Source organism: Ostrea edulis, chromosome 7 (assembly GCF_947568905.1).
Source record: "Ostrea edulis chromosome 7, xbOstEdul1.1, whole genome shotgun sequence".
NCBI classification, from domain to species: Eukaryota; Metazoa; Mollusca; class Bivalvia; order Ostreida; family Ostreidae; genus Ostrea; species Ostrea edulis.
Window position 1 is genome coordinate 43,214,229 of NC_079170.1, and position 13,132 is coordinate 43,227,360.

The 13,132-nt window shown below is 35.5% G+C and overlaps 1 long non-coding RNA gene across 2 annotated transcripts; it reads right to left on the reverse strand.

Annotated features, from left to right (window-relative positions):
- Positions 1 to 527: 527 nt before the first annotated feature.
- On the reverse strand, positions 528 to 12,150 carry LOC130048163 (uncharacterized). 2 transcript variants are annotated; one of them, XR_008797012.1, is made up of 3 exons: positions 11,478 to 12,150; positions 8,230 to 8,603; positions 528 to 3,271 (listed from the first exon to the last, which is right to left on the reverse strand). It is a non-coding gene; the product is annotated as an uncharacterized LOC130048163 (long non-coding RNA). The 2 variants fall into 2 exon arrangements; XR_008797011.1 differs by lacking the exon at positions 11,478 to 12,150 and having other exon boundaries at positions 8,230 to 10,358.
- Positions 12,151 to 13,132: the final 982 nt, after the last annotated feature.

Sequence of the window (13,132 nt, forward strand, 5' to 3'; positions counted from 1 at the left end):
CTTTCTGACTCAAGACATCATACCAGTTCTTGCCACAAACGAATCTCACCATACAAGTGATCTAGCCACCTCTCTTTTAATCTCTTCATAGTATTCATATACGTAAGAGGATTTTTCTCCTTGAAAAGGTGATATTTAAAAATTTGTCACTCTTTAAGGAATTTTATGATCCCCTAATAGTATGTACATGTACCATGGTAATTTCTGAACTGTTCGGTGAAAATGTTGACAATCAAGAATCAGTCACTGGTTATCCATGTGAAATTTAGCTATCTCATATGAATAAACTCTTGATTATTTTACTACAATGTACCATATTAACCAATTTCGGAAATAATTCCTTATTTGTCTTAAATTTTAATTTGATATAAAGATCGAGCAAACTGAAACAATAAACCAAAGTTCACATTGAACACCAGTGAGGCAATCATATACAAATATCAAATTCATATATTATAGAATTCATTAAGATATTTGAATTATTCTAATCTTTTAATGTTTCATGGTAGCAATGAAAACAGCAGGTCTTTTATTCTCAGTCATATATTTTATTATATAACAGGGGATATTACATGTACAATTAGTAAATATATATACATCATATATGTAATTGCATGTGCGAGAAAAATGTATACATACATACATAAGTAATTCAACCACAGACATATCCATAAATTTACATTTAATACATTGAATATGTCCTTTGATTAAATAATCAACAAAGATGGATCCATATGATAATACATGTATTTGTAAAAGAAAAAAAGGAGTTCCATTTCTCATACAAATGATATAGGTAGAAATATCAAAATCAACAAGAGGCCCATGGGCCACATCGCTCACCTGAGTCATCTTGGCCCTGCTGTTTTGATTTTTAAATGCTATTTTATCAATCTTTATTCTCATGAATAATGTGACCCAAACCTAGCTCTAAAGAACACAACATTACTAAAATGAAATCATATAAGACAAAGATATGACTAGCATGATATTGCTGTTCTGGATAAGACCAAGGTAAAAAGTCGTAGGTCTTGGTATGATATGAAAGACCTTGCCATAAGTAATCAATATACAAAACATAAAAGCCCTATCTAAAATAGTCCTGGATATACTTAATACGTTATACTTTCTTAAAAGTATGTCAAACTCAGAGTTCAGGGTCACAAGGTCAAATAACATAATATGATTGATTGTTTTAACTGTTTTCCGCCACACTCAACAATTTTTCAGTTATCTGGTGGTGCCCAGTTTTTATTGGTGGAAGAGAGAACCCAGATACAATGTACCTGGGAAGAGACCACCGACCTTCCGAGAGTAAACTGGGAAACTTTCTCAATTACCGGTGCGAGCAGGATTCAAACCCGCGCCAACCAGAGGTGAGAGGCTCCTCAACAAGATGAAAGGTTTTATCATAAGAAATTCATAATATATAATTGAAAGATCTACCTTAAACACAATGTAGTTCAGGACATACTGAATAGGTCAGATTTGTTTTGCCATAAAAATTGTATATACAAGATATGAAAGCCCTAGCTTAAATAGTTCAAGAGATATCTTTAAAGAATTTTCCTTTATATCAGCTAGCATATAAAACTTTGACCCCCTATTGTTACCACACCATAACTCCCGGGGAAATGATTTTAACAAACTTGAATATGCACTATGTCAAGAAGGTTTAATGTAAATTTGTGTGCTTCATACTAAATTTGAAAAGAATTCCGTTATTTGAATCGTAGATTGATCGCTGTGCGGTATCTTCATCTTTCAGTTATAGAATTTAGTTAAAAATGTTCAATTGTTAATGTCGACGGACTACAACAGATGCAGATCAATAGCAATATGTCATCTGAGTTTACTCAAGTGACCTAAAATTGTATAATTTTTCTAAAGCTTTTGAAAATTGATAATGCTATAAAAGCCTAGTCTGATCCCTTACACCCCATTTCAATAGTTAAGCGTAAAAACAGACTGGTGGGGATGGGGACCAAACTTAAGAAAGCTGTGAGATTAGTTCAATATTCAAACCTACAGTATTTGAATAATAAGTATTTAACCCAACTGGGATGATTTCATCCAAAATATTTCACTAAAAATATTTGTGAGGATATTAGTTCACACAAACATTATGTTTCAAAATGAGTATGAGTATGGAAATGAACTGGGGTTCAAATCGACTGGCTACTTAACATGGCTACATCAACAAAGAAATTGAAATCACTTGAAGCTGTTTTGGGGTTATATGTGGGTTTAGAAAATATTTGAAAGTATGTTTGGAAACAAGTATAGTGGGAAAATATGTTGGGAATTATTTAATATTAAATTCATGAGACAGCGATGCAGGAATGCAGTGATAGAGGGACTTAAACATGCACTTTTTTTCTCTGCCATAAATTGAAGTTTTTTTTATAAGGGGTTCATCTGAAGCTCTCTTTTCAAAGAGCTACGGTTCTGCATCTAGTTTTTGAGGAGAAGATTTTAAAAGATTTTCCTTGTATATATTTCACATGTAAAACTTAAATCCCCTATTGTGACCCCCACCCTACCCCTGTGAGCTTTTTACAAACTTGAATATGCACTATATATGAATGTAAAACTTTGATTCTCTATTGTGACCCCACCCTACCCCCAGAGACCATGATTTGCACAAAACAGGAACCTTTCGTGTGAATTCAACTTTCCTGGTCCAGTGGTTCTTGAAAAGGTTTTTTAAATGACCCCACCCTATTTTTGCATTTCCATGATTATTTCCTTTTTGAAGGGTGCATGACCCTTTATATGAACAAACTTGAATACCCTTTATCTATTGATGATGCATACCAAGTTTGATTGAAACTGGCCCAGTGGTTCACTCTGGAGAAGAAAATGAAAATGTGAAAAGTTTATAAACAGACAGACGACAGGCAAAGGTGATCAGAAAAGCTCAGGTGAGCCAAAAAAGTATACAAATATGTTTAATGTTAAACTTGTTTGTTTTATTGCTAAACAGCTCCATTGCCAGCATCTACCCTTACTGAGCTTCCAGTGTCAGACCTTGATATCAATCATCATCACTCATTTTGACTATCCAGGCCAAATTAATCTTTTTGCAAGGGTGAGGCCTGGCTGTCCTGTCGAGGTTGAAGTTTGTACTTCCACACTTGGCGACCCAGTGGATTGATCCTATCCAATCCTGTAAACTCTAGGTCTTGTTCTAGGATCTCATCCCATGTCAGCTTTGGTCTACCTATGAAGTTCTTTTCTGTTGATAACGATGCATAACATTCTGACAAATCTGCAAAAATATTTAGAGAAGTGATTAGTAAAAGGTCTTCATAGAAATAGCAATAAATGTATAAATAGATAAAAATCATAATTTCTATTTCTACAAAATAAGTGTTTATCAAATGATCAGCTGTAAATTACCTAGGCTGTGTCAAGCTGAGTGAGCAAGTTTGTGCAGAACGAACAAAAATTACACCAAACACAGCGACACCTTTTGGAAATTTTATTTTTACAAACTTGAATCTGCACTACAGAGCTGTATGTCAGGAAGCTTTCATGTAAATGTAAACTGCTCTGGCCTAATGGTTCTTGAAAATTCTCTATACTTATTTGAATGTAAAACTTTGATCTCCTATTGTGGCCTCGGCCAACCTTCCCTGGGAGGCATGATTATGACAAACTTGAATCTGCACTATTTCAGGAAGCCTTTACGTAAATTTGTATTTTACTGGCCTTGTTATTTTCCTACTTCTTGTGAAGATTTTCCCTATATATTTGTACATGTAAAACTTTGATCACCTAGTGTGGCCCTATTCTACCCCAGGGGGTCATGATTTGAACAAACTTCAATCTACACTTGTTCGGAAGCTTTCATGTAACTTTCACATCATCTGGCCCAGTGGTTCTTTAGAAGAAGATTTTTAAATGACCCCACCCTATTTTTGCAATTTTGTAATTAGATCTTCCCTTTGAAAGGGGGTGTGGCCCTTTATTTGAACAAACTTGAAAGCCCTTCACCAAGGATGCTTTTTGTCAAGTTAGGTTGAAATTGGCCCAGTGGTTCTTGAGAAGAAGTCAGAAATGTGAAAGTTTACAGACAGACGGACAACAAGGAAAAAGAATGTTCAACTTCAGTGTTACATGAAAATGTACTTCAAAATCACTCAACAACAATTATAATATTGCTGTATGGAAATTTTCTGTCCAAAGAAAACAATGTAAAAAAATGATGTAATCTACACTCTACAGCAACATGTGAGAATAATGAACGTGAAATATATATTCTGAAAAAAAAAACAAGAGATGTTTGTAAAACACATATGCCCCCCATGGTGCAAAATTGAAAAGGGTTATACACACACCTCATTTAATTGATAGTATTATCATCAATTCAAAATACTGAGCAGACAATATCTTCCTATGTCAAGAGTGAATTGACCATGTGACCTAAAATTCAATAGGGGTCATCTACTCCTTATGCTGTACCAGTGTACCAAGTTTGGTACGTGTCAATCAAACAAATAATTCTTAAAATATAGGAGACAATATATTACTATGTCCAGTTCAACTTTTGACTTTTGACCTCAAAATCAATATGGGTCATCCTCTCCTGAAGATGTACCAGTGTACTAAGTTTGATGTCTGTCAAGTAAAAGGGTTATCAAGATATTGAGTGGACAGTATATTACTATGTCCAGTTTGACCCTTGACCTTTGACCATGTGACCTCAAAATCAATAGGAGTCATCTTCTCCTGAATATACACCAGCGTACTATTTAAAGTTTGATGTCTGTCAAGCAAAGGGTTCTGAAGATATTGAGCAGACAGTATATTCCAATGTCCAGGTTGACCCTTGATCTTTAAACATGTGACCTCAAAATCAATAGGGATCATCTTCTCCTGAAGATGTACCAGTGTACCAAGTTTGATGTCTGTCAAGCAAAGGGTTCTCAAGATATTGAATGGACAGTATATTCCTATGTCCAGTTTGACCCTTGACCTTTGCTCATGTGACCTCAAAATCATTAAGGGTCATCTTCTCCTGAAGATGTACCAGTGTAACAAGTTTGATGTCTGTCAGGCAAAGGGTTCTCAAGATATTAAACGGACAATATATTCCTATGTCCAGTGTGACCCTTGACCTTTGACCATGTGACCTCAAAATCAATAGGGGTCATCTTCTCCTGAAGACGTATCAGTGTACCAAGTTTGATGTCTGTCAAGAAGAGGGTTCTCAAGATACTGAGCAGACATTATATTCCTATGTCCAGTTTACCCTTGATCTTTGACCATGTGACCTCAAAATCAATAGGGGTCATCTTCTCCTGAAGACGTACTAGTGTAACAAGTTTGATGTCTGTCAAGCAAAGGGTTCTCAAGATATTGAACGGACAATATATTCCTATGTCCAGTGTGACCTTTGACCGTGTGACCTCAAAATCAATAGGGGTCATCTTCTCCTGACGACATACCAGTGTACTAAGTTTGATGTCTGTCAAGAAAAGGGTTCTCAATATATTGAATGGACAGTATCTTCCTATGTCCAGTTGACCCTTGACCTTTGACCACGTGACCTCAAAATCAATAGGGGTCATCTTCTCCTGAAGACGTACTAGTGTACCAAGTTTGATGTCTGTCAAGCAAAGGGTTCTCAAGATATTGAACGGACAGTATATTCCTATGTCCAGTTTGACCCTTGACCTTTGACCATGTGACCTCAAAATCAATAGGGGTCATCTTCTTCTGAAGATGTACTGGTGTACCAAGTTTGATGTCTGTCAAGCAAAGGGTTCTCTAGACATTGAATGGTCAGTATATTCCCATGCCCAGTTTGACCCTTGACCTTTGACCATATGACCTTAAAATCAATAGGGGTCATCTACTCCTTAGGATGTACCAGTGTGCCAAGTTTGATGTCTTTCAAGCAAAGGGTTCTCAAGATATTGAGCGGACATTATATTCCTATGTCCAGAGTAGATTGACCCTTGACCTTTGGACCTGAAAAACAATAAGGATCCTCTTCTACTCATAACTAACCAGGGTTTGACACTAAGGCACGTCCGACCGACCGAGTCTACTAAATGATAGGTCCGGTCGGGTAAAATGTCGATTTACTAGTCCGACTGGTCATGTTGAAAAAATAAACAAGAAACTTTATTTTAAACCATAAGATATCTTATTTTTAACTTTAAAAAATAACTGTAAAGAGTTTGCGAGCAATTTTGAACCGCGTGATGACAAAATCTCTATTTTTAGTTCGAATACATAGTCGCTGTCGGAAGTGATGTTTTACGACATTTACTCTTTGTTAATGGGTTTAAAGTTATATTTCGGATAAATATATATAAACTGAATTTATTTTCATTTGAAAAAAACCCCAGTTTATTTTAATTGAATATAAGAAAGTGTCTATCACAGGGATCGAAATTAACTTTTTTCACCACTATCAAATTTTAGCTAGTGGATTATTTTCCAACTAGCAAAATTGAGCTTTTACTAGCATTTTTCAATCGATTACTGTTTTACATGAATTTAAGAAAACAAGCATGTCTCTTTATCAAAATTTTGGGAAAATCTTTTAAAATCTCCTTTAAAGTGCAATAATAAAAATAAGATTGCGAATTCTTTCATTTAAAATTCAATGAATTATCAGACAACATACATGGTGCGGGTCATATGGTACACTTGTGCGGCGTACTCGCTGTCCAGAGATCTACCACCTATTAACAGCATCATGTGGATTGAAATCTTGAAGACTGTTTGCGCCAATTTAAACTATATGTTCAAAACTTTTGGAAATTTCATCTAAAAAAATTCTAGTTGAAAAGAAAACCCCGCGAACTCGAAGTGTTTGACTATAGAGTACAGAAGGACACCGCGTGAAATGGTGACACACTGTCATGTGTTGTTTTATATAGACACGGACGAGATCAATATGCTTGCTATTTAAATCAGACGTCTCTGAGACATCTGAAGTGTGTATGAAGTAGGCCATCGACTGAGATGACCTTGGCCTTAGTTATTTATTCGATCCACGTTTACTTTTTCAATACTTATATATTCATTCTGTAAAGAGTTTCTATGCACAAGACAAGATTATTGTAAACTTCAAAGTACAGCCAATAAACCGAGGAAATCCGGGAAAAAGATTGGGGTTTTTTCACTCGCAAAAAGTTGCAATCACTTGTGATTTTTTACTCGCAAATTCAATTTTTAATTCGCATTTAGCGAGTATTTCCCCTTAATTTCGTTGCCTGTATCAAATGAATAAATTAAATCGTAAATAGCCATTTTTCGTTGTTGACACATGTGCGGGAATGTCTCGACTTCTCGTCCTCAAGGAAGGATGTTCCGAGAAAAAAAAAGGAGTAGATTGGGAAGTTTGAAAATAAAAGCACCAAATTGAATGACGAGACTAAAGATGTTTTTGAGACAATTAAGTATGTTTTAGTTTAAACTTAACGTTTGTCATTTGAATTAAGTACTTAAATATGGAGAAACCATCAGGGTTTCTTTTCTCTGGAAAGTTGGTCAGGGCTAGTGGATGTAAGGTCAGGTCTAGTAAATATTATTTGAAGTAGCCCGACTGGTCTAGTGCTCAAGAAAGTAAATGTCAAACCCTGCTAACCCACATATGAAATATCATTATCATCAAGTGAATGGTTCTCAAGATATTGAGCGGACAACACATGGTCTACAGACCGACCGACAGACCAACAGGTGCAAAACAATATGCCCCCTCTTTTTCAAAGGGGGGCATAAAAATAAACTCCAACCACCTGCCCATTTTTATTTCCAAACAAAGATGAAAATCTAAAAAATAATTTTATGACTAGGCCAAAATAAAAAATGTGTTTGTTTCAGGTCGTCTGCCCGACCCTAAATATATCCACCGACCCTATTAATTTTTTTTCAATTTTCCGATTTCAATTCATCGATATACGAACTATTACCCGAAATGCCAAGACATCTATAATTGTAATATTAAAACTCCATCACATACTGTGTATTTTGTAAATTAAACATTGTGCTCTGAACCCATTTTTTATCTGTTAAACACATTATATTACAACTTTAACTATAAAATTTTCATTGATTCGAAGGCACTTATTTATTTTTATAAAAAAAAATATTTAAAAAAAAATAAAATAAACCTACCTACCAACCCTTTTTTTAAAAATGAGAGGCGACCTAAAACAAACATTTTTTTTTTGGCCCTATGTGGCCTAAAATATTTTGTATACTTACTAATTTCAAAACTCGAAAGGAAATGTTATCCATGTGAAGCCATCGTGCTCTGTTCATCCTCTGGGGAAGACAATTAATTCTTTGATTTGCAGTTTGTGTCATGACTACACCATGATATCTTCTAATCTCGTCATACTATCAGAAAGTAATTTTGGCAGTTGGCAAGTGTATCAATGGTGTTACTTCTTCATGATCAGATCTTCTATACTGTGTCATATTCAGCATAAAGTAACAATTAAGGGCTATCATCTAGTTCTGAGGTACTGAGGAAGGGCTGTTTTTCTCAACACATAGCCTTTCTTCTGGTATTCTTAGGGATACTTTATTCATCTTTTAATTACATTTCCTTCTTGGAGATTAAAAGTTGAAGACCACTGAAAGAAAAAGAAGTGATTTAATGAATTCCATGTAGTTTATCGAATGTGCTGACCAGAATATTATCTAACTGTAGCCCCCCCCCCCACCCCACCAAGCATGCAATGTCATACATGTATCTGAAATCAATACTTATAAAAATTAATTAAAATTAAAATCTTCAAATATACAATCTTGTTACACATCTCCTATATTTTTCACTTACGATAACTCTGAATTTTTAATAAGTGCGTCCTTTTGTCCACAAACTTTTAACAACCCCTCATAAACAATTTACAAATATGATATCAGAAATAATAATCTAAAAAATTATCCTGTTGTTCATAGATGCATGCCATCAACATTAAGAGTATAACAAATAACAAAAGCTCTCCTGACATTGTGCCATTCTGAAAGAAATGAGGTGCTTATACCCCCAAAGGCAGGGGGGTAACCCAGAATTGTGTCTAGAGAGCGGAATAATATATTTATGGAATTAACCAAAAAATTAGTAATAATTTTTTTTTAGCTATGAATTCATGTTAAATAAAGTGCACCGCCATGGCACATGATACGCCCGTCACATATTGTTAACAGTATAGATAGTACCCATTAAAACATTTTTTTTTTATATCACCTTAATTAAATGTCACAGTGACCTTAAAGTAGCATGCGACACACCTTCTACCTAAGATGCATTAGTTGACCAATTTTGGTGATTCTAGGTCTAATAGTTTTCAAGTTATGAGCCGGACAAGTTTTTGCCATATATGGCCATATCTTCTTAATGAAAAGTCACAGTGACCTGGTCTTAATGTGCGACACACCTTCTACCCAAGATGTATCTACAGACAAAGTTTGATGATTCTAGGCCTTGTAGTATTTAAGTTACGAGTCGGACACGAAAAAGCTAACAGACGGACGGACAGACACGCCATACCATAATACGTCCCGTCTTAAGACGGGCGTATAAAAATTGGTCATGGTAGCTCAGTGGTAACACAGTCTTCGACATTAACCAGTGGCTGATGCCCGAGGCCAGTAAAATCGGGATCGGGCTTCTTAAAATATTAAACCCTGGAGTCCGATGGGCCTGTAAATGTTTTCTTATATGTTCTGTATATATTACAAATAAAGCGTGAGATTGACTCAGACTAAATGTCATGACTTAGTAGTCAAATTTCGCATAGAAAAATTATCAACCATGCTGCCTTTTCTGAAGTATAGGGAGGGGGCTCGTCCGGGAAATTCAAAACCACCCAAGCGTATTTCACAATCACAACCATCTGATAAAAAAACCCCAAAAAAACTGTCGTACGAGGAGAAAAAAAAACGAAAATTCATGCCCCATTGGACCGAGGGCAGTGTTAAAAATTAACCATAGACCGAGTATATGTCAAATGGCACTGGTCTATGCCAACTGTAATTGAGATAGACCAAATTGTCTATGCCAATTTTCTAGATTTAAAGCAATAAAGTTATCCAAGAGGGCCTTGCATGGTCAGTCGACGTCTGATAAACATTATGAGGAAAGGATGATATTACAGAAATGGAAAGAAAATACACTTTCTAAGTATATTAGAAGTAAATGAAAATGTTTTAAATTTGTGTTATTATTTTTTCAATGTTGTGGTCTATGCCAATTCGATGAGGTCTAAGTCATCTTATTTTGGCATAGACCTGTGGTCTATACCAAGTTTTAAACCAATTTCGAACACTGCGAGGGTAGGCCTTGGCTAACATTTAAAAAATGTTTTGTACGTGGTGTATACAAAACAGAGTTGAACATGAGCTGATGATGTATCTGCGAGATTAATCAGTCTATGCGAAAGACATCGGACCGTCGGACCTGACCGATATGCAGTGCCTCAGGTCCGATGCATCATTTTTTACACCGGACTGGAATGTCAGATGTCTCAATGTCCGGTTTTGAGCTTTACTATCTTGATGCGGAGTTTGTTATAAGTAAAAAAAATAGCACACATCCAAATACGTAAATGAATTGATTAAAACCGCATGGACTGTCTAAAGTATTATACGGGAAGGATTCCTGGAATAGTATAACTAGTATAATAAATAAGATTCACTTGGTTTTGCATTTTCACGTGTTTCACTTTTTTACATTAGGTTTTTCGGTCTGACAAAATTTGGTTCGGTCCGGTGTGTTCATTGATTACACTGGACCGAATGTCCTGTGTGGTCCAAAAACTTTCGTATATACTGGATTAATATGTTGAAAAATAATATAATCCTTTTAATGTCAGTTGTTCTTTAACTATGATCATCTTGACCTGTATTTTCCTACAGTAAAAGAACTGTGCATGTGTCTATAGAGTAGAATCAGCAAATAACAAGAGATCAAATTAGAAAATAAACATTTTGGGCCTGCAAAATATTGTTCGGGCTTGCACAATTATTATACTGGGAGGCCCGAAGGGCCTGTACTTTACAAAGTTTTTCGTGAAGACTGGTAACAGGATCAAGAAATCATGGTTTCGAGCCATGCTTGTACTTTATTTAGGGTGAAAATGTAGGTAGTGAGGTGAATGCTCAATCATCATATTTAGCATTCAAAAGAGAAAGTTGCTGGTCTTTCAGATGAGACCTTTAAACACCACATGCATGCGTCTAAATGTGTGGCACTTCATACTACTGAAATATTCTCTACAGGTATTATACTAAAATCAAACATACACATACATGTATATTCATATACATGTTAAAAATCTTAATTATCATTTTAGAATTTTCTTCTTTTGACAAAATGATGCGCAAGTACATAAATGGAAGCTATGCCACTATATGTCATGACACTGTACAGCTTGATCAGTTGATACATCACATAAACAGTCACAGATGTAAACAATCAAGAAAAACTCAGTACACAACATCACCCCTTAATTTTGAATTGTAGCTGAAGATCATTCTGCCAAGATCGAAATGCAGGTTGGCAATGATTAGCGAGGGTTATATTATTCTTAAAAAGTAGATTGAAATCAAAAGTTAACTGCCAAAGTTATCAGGAGACAATAATCCATACATGGTTCGAATTTCCTCCACTGCCACCTAAAGTGCACGTGTAAACAACGCGTGTGACATGCACCACACCCCGACAGGCTACATTGTAAACAAGTCAAATGCATTCAGAGTAATAGTTTTACATATGATATTCTGTTTGGTTTATAGTCTTAGTAGCTACATACCTATGCGGTACACCTGTACCATGTACGTACTGCAAACAGTGCGGCGTAATGTACATTTGCATCCTCGGGGATTTCAACCCGGACAAAGTGGAACATGCCAATCCGAATACATATATATCTTTCGTTTTTATTTTTGCATTTTATTTATTTATCTATTTATGTCATGGCGTTGGGAAAAAAACTTCAAAGTAGGGAGACAGATGAAAAGGGGGATACGGTCCAATCATCCAAAAAAAAGTCCCGTGTGGAGGGGTGGGGGTGGGGTTGATTCCTAAGGACTTGGCGCATATCTATTTGTTTTTAAATGTGAAATTCTATCCAAAATCAATATGAATTTTTAGTATACAGAGTACATTAACTGCAAAGATTAAATTTTAGAAAAAAACCCAAACAGTTCACGTACGTACTAGATATATCACTGTCATCATCGGAATGTTCAGTAACTCGGGTACTCTGTCGCTTGTACATAACACGATCGGTATGAAACACCATTTAATCAGTCTATCTAATAAAAAACTCATTGTTAATATGCAAAATTTTCTTTCAACCGTGTTTACTTACCTCAGATGGGCCACCTTCTTTCCCTGGAAAACTCCATTATGATGACATCACAAATTACGTCATTCAAAACAGAGCATGCGCACTTCGAAAGTGTGTAAGCCATGCTCGCAAGGAAAAAAGATGGACGAGTGCTAAATCTTTACACACCTGTTACACACATCTCATAAATCCTGTTAAGTAAACACTTCAGGATTTTGATGGTAGATGAACTATTTAATGATTTTATGCTGATTTTTATAAAAATCCAACTGAACACCACCATTTTCGTGTTCCTTTGACCGACCCCGTGTTGATTTACACGTGTGCCTTCTTATTCACTGGTTCAATTGACAGGGCTTACAAACACACACACACACGTCAACACAAGCACAGGAGTTTGAAATTTTATCAATAAAGTCAATAAAATTCACATGATTGACCAAGCCATGAGCTATGCGTTAGCATAGCGAACGGGTTGGTCAATCAAGTGAATTTTATTGACTTTATTGATAAAATTTCAAACTCCTGTGACACAAGTCTGTTACACAATGAAATGTACAAGAATAGCTTTTCGTTGTTTTCCTGAACACAAAATATTGCTTAATTTTAAAAAGAGAAAATTTCTTCCTTTTTTAATTTTTACCAAGCTTTAAAATAATTAAATTCAAAGATGACTTAACTTACAGTTACAAGAGTAATAAAGGGGTGATTTCAGGATACATCTTGGGCAATTAAAAAACGGAAGCACCCACCTAGGATCACTATCACCCACACATATCTAGTCTTTTCTCTCCCCCCCCCCCCTC